The following is a 13,705-nucleotide window of genomic DNA, read 5'->3' as shown; positions in this document are numbered from 1 at the left end:
AGGTTGGGCTGCTCTAGGAGCCGACTCCGAGACAGGCTGGTTCCCAGCCCCTATCTGGGGCGCTGGTAGGTACTGAATTAGTTTGTGCCATATGTAGGGTTGGCACAGATTACTTCCCCAACAGAGCTTTTTCCACTCCCGACACACTTGAAAGGGAGGGGACGTAGTAGTCCTATTGAGACTGCTTTTCTTTCCCGGGCCCCAGCACTGCTCCCCACAATGTGGGGAGCCAGTGCAGGAGAGTGAGGCATCTTGCACCTGCTTACTTCCATGCCTGGGAGTTTTGGGCTATACTATTGCCCAGTGTTCTTAGATGCCTGCTTCATTTTTCTGTAAAAGTCTATTCATAGGAATCAGAGGAGGAGGAGGAGGTGAACTGCAGGAACATGGTTCTAACTATGCTATTGTAATTGATGTATTTAAAAAGTTGTCTTTAAATATTGTTTTAGTCAATGTAGTTATGCCACCAGACACCTAGTTTACAACAAGGTGTGTGAGGTAATAGCGTTTACTAGACCAACTTCTGTTGGTGAATGAGACAAGCTTTTGATCTTACACAGGTGACCTGAAGAAGAGCTCTGTGTAAGCTCGACAGCTTTTCTCTCTCACCAACAGAAGTTGGTCCAATAAAAGATATTATCTCACCCACCCTGTCTATCTAATATCCTGGGAATAAACAATGACTAAAACAACACTAGTTAGCAACAAGATGTCTTCCTTAAGATTTCCCACCATTTTTAACACTGGTGTATTTTTTATTTCTGGCAGCAATGATAGGAGATCTAGTGTACATTTGCCATTGGTGTCTTTACCACCATGTCATCTAGACTTGCTCAGAGCAGGGTTAGATGAGTGGATGGTTTTTTAAAAAAAATGAAGGCTGCCAACTCCTTCTCTACACTCGAGCTCTCATGGTTGGTGGCATCAGTAGAACAAATGGTGGGAAGTTTTAGAGGGAAATGGTTCGTGTAGACAGGACATAACTTTGTATTAAATACTCTGAGACTTTTTAACAATGTGACTACCTGACCTCAGGAATATATATTATAGGTGGCAGAGACAATGAATGACACTTTATCCAGGTTGGTCCTACACTTTCCATTATAAGACCCTGTTTTCAGTTGCTTATAACTTTGCTGGACTTTAACCATTTAGGCTGAAATTTCTTATCCTGGATGCCTGCCTTAGGCTACATTTTGCTGAAATTAAAATATATATAAATTATTCAACTGTTTTTTCAGAACAAGGTTGGGGGAAATTTGTTTTGTTCATGTTATAAAAAAGTTTTTACAACTGTTTCATTGAGAAAGCTCTAGCACTTCCATGCTTTGGAGCAAGGATTTTGCAGTATGGCTAGGTGGGAGGGAAGTTATCCTGGTATCCCTTAGCCCACATTTTACCAAGTTTGGAGCCTCTGAAAAACTCTGTTCATACATGCTCAGTAGAAGTTTGTATAGTTTGGCAGCTAAATTCTCTGAAGATTCTGCTTGCACAGTGCACGGGGTATGTTCAATCCCAGGGCTCCAGAGACTAGTAGGTCTTCTCTTGCAATAGCTCCTCCCTGTACAATGAGCCATGGGGCACAACAATTAAGAGTAGGGGGGGTGATCTCTCCTGTGCTTTCAGTGCTCCTCCTACTGGTGTCCAGACAGTGAGAAGGAATAAGGAACTGCCTGACTGGAATACAGAGTGGTGAAGCCCTGGGCTTGGAGAGGGTGGGGGATGTGTGAGCCATGGAATCAACATGGACTGGGGGCCAGGTCTGAGGAACCAAGGCTGGGAGAGAAGGGGGGAAATGAGATTGGGTGTAAGGCCCCATGGGTCTGGAACCCAGGCATGCAGAGCTACCCCATAGCTGGCATCTCCAGCCTGCCAACCAGCAGCAGCTGGAAGCAGCTTACACGTCGCTTCCTATGACGAGCAGTGGAAACAGCCCACAGGAAATTCTACCTCAAGAGTTTGACAGATAGCAGTCTCATGGCTCCTGGTTGGCTCCCTGCCCTATGTAGACCCAAGGGGCATTCTAGGAAGTATCCAGGCAACAGGGCTGGCCTTAGGGATGGGTGATGTGGTCAGGAGGGTCTCAGTGCCCATGGGGCCTCTGTAAGCTGGAGTGGGGGTGTCTCAGTGGCTGCACTGAAGTCTCCTGTAGTGAAGTCTGGGGGAAGGGGGGGCAGGAGAAGTGCTTAATTTGTGCAGCGGCTGAATCCCTGCACCTCTAGGTCTGGCAGTTCATAACCCCAGCACCTACAGGTCCCAGCCAGCAGCCATCACTCTCCAGTTGCCCAGCCAGTGCTTAATTTTTGCTAGGGCTTGCCAGAGCTGAGCCCCAGCACCTCTTTCATTACAAATTAAGCACTGGGGAGGAAGGGCAGCTCTATGGGTTATGGAGCTACCTCAGGATGGGGTCCGAGTCTCCCAGGTGTGTTGGGCACCTGCAGGGAGTGGAGCTGGGGCAGCTGCAGCTGGTGCTGGCAGTTCAAGTGTGTTCACCTCCACCAATCCCCAGCTGAGCTAGTAGAGGGGTCAGCTCAGCCCTTTCCCCACTCTCCTCAGCCCAGGGCTCACAGACCCCTGGTCTCAGAGGGAGCTACAGCAGGAGCCAACCTCACAGATGCTGTCTGCTCCCCCAGAGTGGCTGCTGCTCTAGAGCCAGTCCCAGGACCCCGGGGCCTGCCTGTCTCCCCACACATGGTGGTAGTGAACGGGTCCATCCATGGCGGAAGGCCTGGAGACCCCAAGGAAAGCAAGAGCCCACCTGCCCCCACTGGGAAGAAGGAGCTGAAGATCATGATCATGGGGGATGAAGGCTGCAGGAAAACTTCTCTGTTTATGGTGTACGTGAAGGGAGACTTCCCAGAGGTGAGTGCCAGGGCCTCCCACTTTTCAAACTGCCCCCCTAATCCAGCACCTTCCTGAGGCAGCCCCACCAACCAGCCCCTCACAGCATCCTGAGAGCCTTGTAGGATAACAACCCTTCTGCCCCATGAGGGAACACCCCACCAGCAGTCTCTAAGACCCAACTCCCTTGCATCCCACAACAAGAAAGGGTACCAAAATACAAGTTCACCCAGGATGTCATTTCCCTAAGGCCAGCTCTGCCAGACAAGAGCATGACTTTTCTGTAGCTGCTCCTGCTCCTGAATCGCTGGCTATAACTTTGCCTTGATTTTGACTTCGCCTCCTGACTCAGACCCTTCAACTTAACTCGGACTCTGACCTTTGCTATCGACCCTAGCTTGGAACCTGACTACGAACTCTTCTGCTACTTCCAGCCTCAGGTTTGATCCTTGTCCCTGACTGGCCTTGCTGGAATCCTGACAGTGGGACTTGGACAAGAAGCTGTCTGTAAATTACGTAACACATATTTTTTAGATTTTTTTCCCCCAAAAGCCACCCTCCCCTTGTAACACTGAAACAACCAGGCAAAATCAAGGATTCACCCACTCTCTAATGCATTATGTAATTTATGGACAACTTGCAAACTGAAGTGGCCAAGAAGGAGTCAGGCTGAATGTGGATGCAGAATGGTCTGTAACCAAGAAAGCACGCTCCCTGTAGAACCTGGAATAGAACCACAGATAGTTAAGACTCAACATTCCTCTGTCATCAAATAGCTGTAAAACCCACTAGCAAATCTCTCTTTAGAGGCTGCCCCAGACAGGATAACCTTATCACTGCTTTCAGTTACTCTGTTAGCTCAAATAGCAGAGATCTGTGCTGTGGATCTAAAGGTTCTAATTTTTTATGAGAAACCATGTAGGAATCAATATGGTTCTACATAATGGAACTTCTGGGGTGAGGTGTTCATTGTGCTTTTAAAAAAAACTATTAAGTTATATACTACATATATGTGTGTGTCTATATATCCACATTGAAAGAAGTTTTAGGCTGCAAACCAACATTCAGAAGTCAGGAACTGCCAGAATTAAGGTTGTCTGTGCAACCTTAAATTGGCTCCTTTGTGCATACATATTATGATTAGGCATGGCAGACATCAATTTTTATTTTTTTTAAACTTTAGGTAATATCTGTTTTTGTGTATTTTTTCAATTGACTTATATTTTCACAGTTGAACATCAGAGGGGTCAGACAATTATTGGGTGACAGTAGATGTTAAGATTTATAACCATTAAAACACAAATTGTGATAATCACATGTCAAAAAATACAAACTGAATATCCTTAAATCAAATTGTAATAAATTCTCAAGCAATATTTTTCATAAGAATATAAAAATGGCCACAGTGGGTCAGACCAATGGTCCATCTAGCCAAGTATCCTGTCTTCCAACAGTGGCCAATGCCAGATGCTTCCAAGGGAATGAACAGAATGGAACTTTGCCTATCTGCAAATATCAGTTTTTAGTGACGGAAATATTTTTCCGTCAGTTTGTGTGTGTACATTGAAATAAACGTTTACTGAGATTTACCCATAAAAATCTATTCCTTACAAGCCTAATTATGATACAGCCTTTCATTACAGTATCACAACTTCTTTTCCCCACAGGACTGTCTTATTTCGTACACACGATGGATGGTATTCAGAAAATGTAATCACGGTTCTTCAGTTAATGAGGCTATTTTCTGCAGAATCCTAGCCTCACAACCTCACAATAAAAGTCAATGAGCATTCAGCTGTGAACTTATAAAATGCTAATTCTCTGAAAAATTGGATCCTAAGTATTTCAAACAGGGCATCCAAAATTAGTGTACTCTTTAGTCATAAAAATGTCTGCCCCATTTCCTCAGCTGTAAAATGGGAATAACAAACTATCTTTTCATACAAAGGTATTGTGAATAAAATTCATTTAATAGTTTTTAAGCTCTCAGATATGATTACTGGAGGAAATCAGTAATTTTGAATTCAGTGCAAGGTTTGACTAGCATGCAGTAAAGAAGGCATGTGACCACACTTTAAATAATGAGGATAAAATACAATATTGAATAGCTGCTCAGTGAGCAGCAACCATCCTGTGCACTGAAGGAAGCTGGATCCTGCGGGTTGGGTAGGGGGGAATAGTGTGAGATCATTAATCAACCTTAATTCTGACTTCCTAACTTTTGAGTGCTAGACCTTGCAACCTTAATATTCTTTTAATGTAGTCTTTATACATAATTTATAAGCATTTTTACAAAGTTATATTTTGTTCACACTAGTTCAGCCCACATTTTGGAGGGTCATTTCTTCTAGCCCTCATATGAGTTTTAAAGGTAAGGCAGATCTGTCATTTTGGAAAGAGTTCTGTATTTAAAATTATATTGGCTTCTATCTTGACCCTCTAAGTAATGCTTCTGTTTCCTTCATATTCTTCTAAATATATACTAAATAAATGAAATGTGTCATATGACCTTACATCTCCTTTTTGGTTGGTTAGCATAAGTAGGCAGGAGTTCATGAAATGATGACAGAGACAGGAGCTCAGCAACAAGGGAGTATGTATTTGTTCCTGGAAGAAAGTGCAGACAGGCAGCTTCCCTACACTAGCTGCTGGTGTTGCTGACTCAAAAAAACACTTTACACAGTCAGGAACCACCCCTTTCCCTGACCTTGCACTCAGGTTACTTCCTGAATCAAGGTCCTTCCCCTTCCCTGCCTCTGACGAGCCAAACCCTTTAGGGGCTGATATGTTCCTCACCCACAGACCCGGTCAGCACAGTAACTTAGTTGGTTGCACATACAGCTCTGTAAGCAGCTGTCCTGTCAGGTGAGTCAGGAACTTTTAATTTACTTTATATGTACTTTACTGTTAGTTACTGAGCTTGTGGAGTAGCTACTTTGATCATATGGGCTACGCTTCATGTGTTCTGTAGTCTGTGACTGATGAGTGGAAGCTGTTTTACTGACTAGACCCACATCCAAAACATATGATACAAATTAATTAAAACTTTCCGGGATGTGTGAAATGATTCCATTAACACTGCACCAAAGCTAAAAATAGCTACAGTGGACTTGTTCTTTAAAGTCAATGGAAAATATGGGCTGTTTACTGAAATAAAATGTCAATAAGGTTATGAGGCTGTTTAAAATGCAGTTTTCACCCTTCCTGAGAGCAAATAATGGCTGAAGGACAATTAAAAGGCCTGATCCAGAGAGGTGCTGAGCATTTGTAATTCCTACTCAAGTCAATGAGAGAAGCAGGTGCTCAGCACCTCTCAGGATCAGGCCCTTAATGGACTACGTACTTTCTGGCTCAAGGAAGTCATACCACACATGACTGTGGGAGGGAGAGAAATGTCTTTTCTGGTTTGAGTGCTCCTCTCCCACCACAGGGAACAATTTTCCTTTGGAAAGAAAAACAAATGATGAAGCCTCTAGTTCAGGCCTACTTTTGGCAGGGCCAAAGAGGAGGCAGTCCAAGATGGTTTTACAAGATTTCCTCTTCCTCATGCCAACCTGGGAGCCAGTTCATTCCTTGGCACAATTTAGAGCCTTAGGACTGTACTAAATTGCACTCAGTTGTCAATGGTCCTGTGAGGGGGTATACCTGCCCCTCACTGGACAGGAAGGCCTTGCTGGGCACGCTCCAACTGGAACTACAGTATAAAAGGGAGCAGCACAGCTCAATCTGGGCTGGCTGCAGAGGAGAGAGGATGCATATTGCAGGCTTGTGGCTGGGAGTTGCCTGAGCCCCAGTCTGCAGAAGTTAGGCATGCTGGGACCCTGGCAAATCCTGGCTGCCCACGGAAGCCCATGTGGGGAAGAAGTCATGGAGAGCTTTGCCAGCCAACAACCCCAGAGGACTGGTGGACTGCAGCACAGGAAGATGATAGGTGACCAGGGCCCTTAGGTGCTACATTAAGTGGGTTGAGGAGAGAAGAGGAAAGGAGGAGTGGCTAAGATTCTGAAGTTTTTAGTGAGCAGCTCAACCTCTAGCAGAGGCTAATACAAAGCTAGTTTTTCTTATTTGCTGAAAGTTAAGTGGACATTATTCAAAAGATATGTTAATGATTTACAGTCATTTATAGAAGAATCTTTTTTGAAAAATTAGAGACAAGATGGGTGAGGTAATATCTTTTGTTGGTCCAACAAAAGATACTATCTCATTCACCTGGTCTCTTTAATATCCTGGGACTTACATGGCTACAACTACACTTGAAAAAAGAAGAACATTAGCTGTTAATTATATTGACTTTTTTTTTTTTTTGCCACAAGAGGATGCTGTTCACCTATTTTATGCAGCGTCCACTAGTTGAGCTGTCCACTGAAAACATTATAGTATCTATCCTCCCATCACTGAGCTATTCTTTTTAATCCACACAAATTTTACTGCAACAGTTTTAAACAGCAAGCATTAAAAGCAAAGATGTATTTCTTTCAACATCATGTTAGGGTTTGTACATACCATAGAGGACCCAAAAAATTACAAACCTACATAAACAGACATACATTTATGTGGGGAAGGGGGAAACCATCTTTCTTCTGACCATTTCTAATATCCACCTACACATACCATCTTCATATTTGAACAAGTTATTATAAATGAAATATGATCAAAATAAATTAGTAGCAAACATACTACATTGGCACTGAATTAAGAGGCCTAGATTACATAATCCTGCTATTTTGTGGATACTATTGTGTTATGCACTTATGACAGGACAATCTCAACACCTAACTATCTGAATACATTACAAGTATTTTGGAGGGAAATGTAGACAGTGATACTCTAGGGTTACAAAAAGGCATAATAAAATGTTTGTATGTAGTGTTGTTGTAGCAGTGTTAGTCCCAGGATATTAGAGACAAGGGAATGAGGTAATATGTTTTATTGGACCAACTTTTGTTAGTGAGAGAGGCAAGCTTCTGAGCTTACACAGAGCTCTTCTTTGGGTTTCTTTCACCAACAGAAGTCGGTCCAATAAAACATATTACTTCACCCACCCTGTCCCTATAATAAAATATGTACATTTTATAGGGCAAATGATGTCTCAGCAGCACTTCTTCATAGTCTGCTCTAGCCACTATCAGAGTTAACATAGACTGGAGCATGTAGATCTATTGAAGGCTGGATATAGCAATTCAAAGACAATGCTGATGTAAACAGACGCAAGTTCACTGACTGAAATTGAACTGTGCCCATTTTCACCAGTACTGAATTTGGTCCAGTTTTTCTGTGCCTTTAATTTATTTCTAAAGTTGTTTCAGAAGTTCTTTTTTGTAACACCATAGTTAGGACATGTTTTCCTAAAATAAAATTATTGTAAGTAACTTGACTTTATCCTATGTGTGTTTTGTTTTTGGTTACACAGTATGCATTCAGTATACACTGAAATAAATCACCCACTATATTGAAGAATATTCCATTCTAACCATTCTCTTTCAGTTATTCACAACTTTCTCCAAAAAAATTCCTTTCAGGTTGAAATTTTACATATTTGGTGTCTTTGCCAAAACTCAGTAGTTTTTGAGAGTCTAAGCAAAATCTGTTGAGCTGTCTTTAAATTACATGAGCATGAATTAATATTTTTTTCTATCTATGTTGTGATCAGAAGTATCAAAAACAGTCAAAACCCAGAACGGCTAGACAAAAACAGATGAAGCTAGAAGCTTCTAACTAAGCTTATTTTATAGATCTCATGGAGTCTTCAGAAGCAAGCCAAGTTTGAAGAGGGGTTCAGTAGTTTAATGTGATGGGGGCCCAAATTCAGTGCTGACTTACACCTGTGCAATTGAAATGACTTCAACAGAATTGCATTAGAAGAATTGAGAGTTGAGCTGGCACCTAAGTGTTGAAAGTCAGCAGTTTGGTAGATATGCATTTGAACTTTTCTGTTTTAGTGTTTCAGGATTCCCAGAAATTAGTGGTTTAGCAAATGCTTTTCAGGCCGAAGCATATATCCCAGCTTTAGTTGCTGTAAGCTCTTAAAATGGTTTAGCAACAACCTTAAATGCTGATCAGCCTTCCAATCTTAAAGTTAAATGCTTACGGTGCCTTAATTGAGTTAAAACTACTTAAGATAAGTAAGTTAAGGTTCTTAATATGAGAGTTATGGAACTCTTGTACATGCATTTGCTGATGTATTTTCAGTCTGGTTGCATTCAGGAGGTTGGGCTTGAGCACAGTTGTGTTCAAAGTAGGCCTTTGTTAACAAACTACATAGATCTGACATCCTCAGGTCTGCAGGACTGAAGATCCCCTCTGGTTAATGAACTTAAATTCCAGTTTTGCCAACAAGGCTTTTATGTTCTCTAAGGTTAATAGCTCAAAATTCAAGGAACTTACCAGCTTCACTGAGGAAGCTGGTAGAATTAGTAAGATGATAATGATCTCTTTCTCTCTCTCCCTCTCTCCATATAATATCAGAAACAATGGTTTCTAAGGTCTGTATTAGGAGCTGAGAGAATCAGTCTTTTCTTGAGGACTAATAAATTCCTAGATACAGCTCATTGGAGCAATGGACTCCCACACATTGCAAGTAGCTGTTTAAATAAGATTCAAATTTATAATCCTATATGGGAGCCTATTGCAGAGATGCATATGGATTGATCATTAAAGAAATTGATGGTGCTCTTTATAAACTTATTAAACAGAAACACTAACGTGATTAAAATTGTGTGGGAGTTTGATGTGATTAATGGAATTTTTGCAACAGTGGAGTGTCATCTTAAATACCATTAAGAAGATCCAGATGCTAACTTAGCTTAGATGATTTTCTGAGATAGAATAGATGTGGTGTCACTTCTTACATTCAGCGACATATTTTCTCCAGATTTGATGGCACATTTACCTAGAAAAGCCACAGAAGGAAAGAAAGAATGAGTGAGACTATATGGCACTGTTGCTTTCCCATTTTGGGGCTGCATTTATCTTTCAATTTGATACTAAAAAAGCACTGAAACAGAAAGTGGGAGCAACCTGGCAATAACTAGACTTACAGTAACCGCCCAACACCATTAATACTGGTATACGAATCAAACTAACTCTCTCCCAGGGAGTAGCATAGAATAGTCAAATAGAAGTAACTGTCAGGAATGATGGCTTGCAGCTGTACCTGCCCAGTCTCTAGGCAGTCTGTGAGCACAGCTGAGCCACAGAGGGGCTGCCTCATTGGTTGATGAAGTCAGCAAGCCTGTTTTTAAGCCCAACAACAACAACCAATCTCTGGCTGCTCAAGGCACACGCCTGTAGCTGTGACCTTTTCTGTATCTGCTTTGCTCCAGCCCTGATCCTGTCCACTCCACTCCAGCCCTGGTTCCTGACTGGCTCTGACCTTTGGCACTGTTCCTGGCTGCTGACTCCAGCTCTGACTACTAGGCAAGATTGCCTATGTCCTGGTTTGCAACTGTAACAACTAATCTCAGCCAGCAGACAACAGAAAAATTCAAGAAAAGACTTTCATCCCCAACTCTTACCCAGGAACAGCCCCACCTCCATCCTTAAGAACACTATTCTTGGGGTTGTTTTGTATGTCACAGATCGTTTAAGGGCTTAGACCCTGATCTATTGCTGTAAAACATAGTCTTTCTAGGACAGTGTGTCTGAGTGTGCGGAGGGCATGCCCAAGACTCTGTTTCCATGGTGACCAGTTGTCAGACTACAATGGGAGAAGCAGGTGCACTGCTGTGCACACTTTCTCCAGCTCACTTGAAGGCTTTCTTCTGCTCTACATAGACAGCATGCCTCCAGCCACCGCCAAAAGGGCACTGAACTTTCTCTTCCTCATGTGACTTAGGATCTGGGCTCCTTAATTTGTCCCTAAAATCAAAATGTAAAGAAAGCACCGAGTATTTGTAATAAATCTTAGAAAGAACACTCCACCAACATTCATTTATTCCAGTATGGCTTTCTGATGGCCACAATCATTGACATGAGAATGATCTTAGTAGCAATGAACTTCACAACTCCACACTGATAGGACTAAATTAACATAACCATAAGAATGGATTCTCATTTGTTCACATCTGAGACACTCCAGAGGGTCTCCTTGGAGACGTTCTTTCTCTAGAGACTCTTAGAAATCTAATTGAACATATCTATCTGTATGTTGGACCCATATCACAGATGTGGCTAATTCCTGAATGGCAAAAAAGTGAAATGGTAGGAATCATAAGACATCATTGTTCATAAGCATGGTTGTCCTTGTTAAGTTTTATTAACTTTTTTTTTAATCAGTTAAATGTTTTCAGTGCTTCTAATTTTTCAAGGAGACTCAAAGACTTTTTTTACATCTGGGGAATTTCCTCGGGCTGAATCTTACTTTTTCTACTAATCAAAATCACTTGGCACTACTGAAAATAAATTGGAAACAGTTTTCCACTTAAGAATTGATTTCCAGACATAAAACTGGTGCTTCTTCAAACTGAAGATGTTTATTTGCATTTCCCTTACTCTGATGTTTATCCATTATTCTTCACTTTTGCTTGAGCACTTATAAAAATGTCACATACATAAGTTTGTGAAGAACTTTATGGGCTCAAAACTTCCTTCCTTTTAGAGAATGACTTTCTTCTAAACTCTGAAGCATGGATGTTGTTCTGTTATCTGGTCATCTCTTGGATATGTATGTTTAGTATGTCCCAAAGCAGAACTTTTGAGCTAGTACTGCTGAGACTCTTCACTAAGGCCTCAGTTTAACAAAGCACTTACACATCTGCTGAAGGTTAAGCACATTTTAAGTCCATCTCTATTCAACCAAGTATTCAATCACATGCTTCAGTGCGTTACTGAATTGGGGGCCAATGCTAAGTAAAAGCACGGCTTTTGCTGTGTTACTATGGTACCATCCAGAAACAATGAAATTATGCAAGTCACAGGATCCTGTAATTCTATTTCACAAACACCTTAGATATCATTCCTTGTGAATCAAAATTATAAATGAGACTCCAAAAATGAGCTTTGTCCCTATATTTTAACAATTTGTCTCTTGATCAAGATTCTAAATCATATAATCATAGATTACGGTTTGAAGGAACCTCAGGAGGTTATCTAGTCCAACCCCCTGATCTAACCAGTTTTTTAATACTGAAGGGAAGGAGGGGAGACTAGCAAAGTATAGAATCTGCATGACTCCACTTGACTGGCTTGATCATCTTCTTGACATCTTGTTGTTCTAGCTTTCTTTTGTAATAACTTTTCTGCCATCAAATGTGACATTATATTGCTTTTTATTCTGGTAGCTGTTCCAAAGCAATAGGAACCCTAGAATGGCAAAAGGCAATAGATTTACTACTCTAGTGGGAATAGGGAAAGCCATGAAATCACTGAAAGATAAAAGGACTTTAAAACCACTGAATCAAATCCTATTATCAAATAAACACCTACGTGTGTCACTGATTTCAATGAGAGTTATAGATGCAAATTTAAAGGCAAAATTTGCCCCACTGAGTTCTTTAGGAATCTGAGCAACCAGATCAGCCCTTACTAACCGAATACACCAAGGATGTACCTTTGTCCTTAGGATTCATGGTTTCAATGATTTTCACATTTTAAAACATTTATTAAAGATTTTTACCACTTAAAGACTCTTGCATCTAGGTAAGTAGATATAACAAGTATCAGGTGATACATTTTCAGTGAGACCCTTGAGGGCTAACAGGTTAAAATCTGGGCTACATGAAAAACTAAGAGTGAGCAGGAAATCTCAGAGACCTAATGATTTATGTGGGGCTCATGGATTCCAGGCAGCAGGCTCTGGAGGTACATGCCTTAGCAGGCAGCTACTATAAGTGACATGCAAGTAAGAGCATCTCAACAGTTTAATTTTCCAGTCAAAAGAGATTTGAATTATAATAATGTTATCTGTGAGTGTTAGTGGGTTTTTTTCCAATAAATTAATTATTTTGTCTTTTTCCATAACAGACTTTTCATGTAATTTACCCTCACAAACTTCTCCGGTCTACTCAGATGTTACTTCGTCCCATTGCAGAAAGTGAGCAAGAATTCCAGTAATTAACTAGCTTTTGTGCACTGCCTCTACTGAATGGAAGGTGGGAAACTTGTTTGTGTTTGCAGTGTAATACACTGATGGTCTTGTAGGAATTTACTGTTGTTGCAGCATAGTGACAAATCATGGCCTCTTGGAACTTCACCTTGGCAGCTGGTATAGAACCCACATCCCTCTTGCTCTGAAAGTACAGGTCCTGTAATAAAGTGTCAGCATTATGTAGGACATGTGACACACTGTCTAGCAATTACAAGGAGAGTCCTGTAGCACTTTAAAGACTAACAAATTTAATTTCTGCAGGCATAAGACAAAGTGGGTTACAGCCCACGAAAGTTTATGCCTGCAGAAATTAAATTTGTTAGTCTTTAAAGTGCTACAGAACTCTCCTTGTTTTTGCTGTATACAGACTAACACAGCTACCCCTCTGGAACTGTCTAGCAATTCTCATTCCATCCAATAGTGGGTGGTGGAGTACATATACACTCGAGTCAGTTCATTATATGTTCCCTGTGTGAGCAGCTAAACTAGAGGACTTACTCTAGCCCACTGCAATAGATCCCTATATTCTCTGGAACCTAAGATCAGAGGTTCTGTTCCTCATATTTCATGTGTGCAGCTGGCTGTTTCCAACCAGAATGTCTTTGACTGTATATGTTCACTTGCATAAACTGAGTAATGAACTTCATTTTCTCTTAATTATTTTTTTAATACCCATCACTTGCTTTTTTTTCTGGTTCATAAGAGCAACAACAACAAAAAAACACCACCACTACTTGCCCAACCCCGAGCCTACAAAAAAAAGTACAAAAGTTAAATAAG

This window comes from Emydura macquarii, unplaced genomic scaffold (assembly GCF_026122565.2).
Source record: "Emydura macquarii macquarii isolate MOO-44397 ecotype Brisbane River unplaced genomic scaffold, CSIRO-AGI_Emac_v2 contig_1253, whole genome shotgun sequence".
NCBI classification, from domain to species: Eukaryota; Metazoa; Chordata; order Testudines; family Chelidae; genus Emydura; species Emydura macquarii.
Note: the sequence above shows the minus strand (reverse complement) of the source record.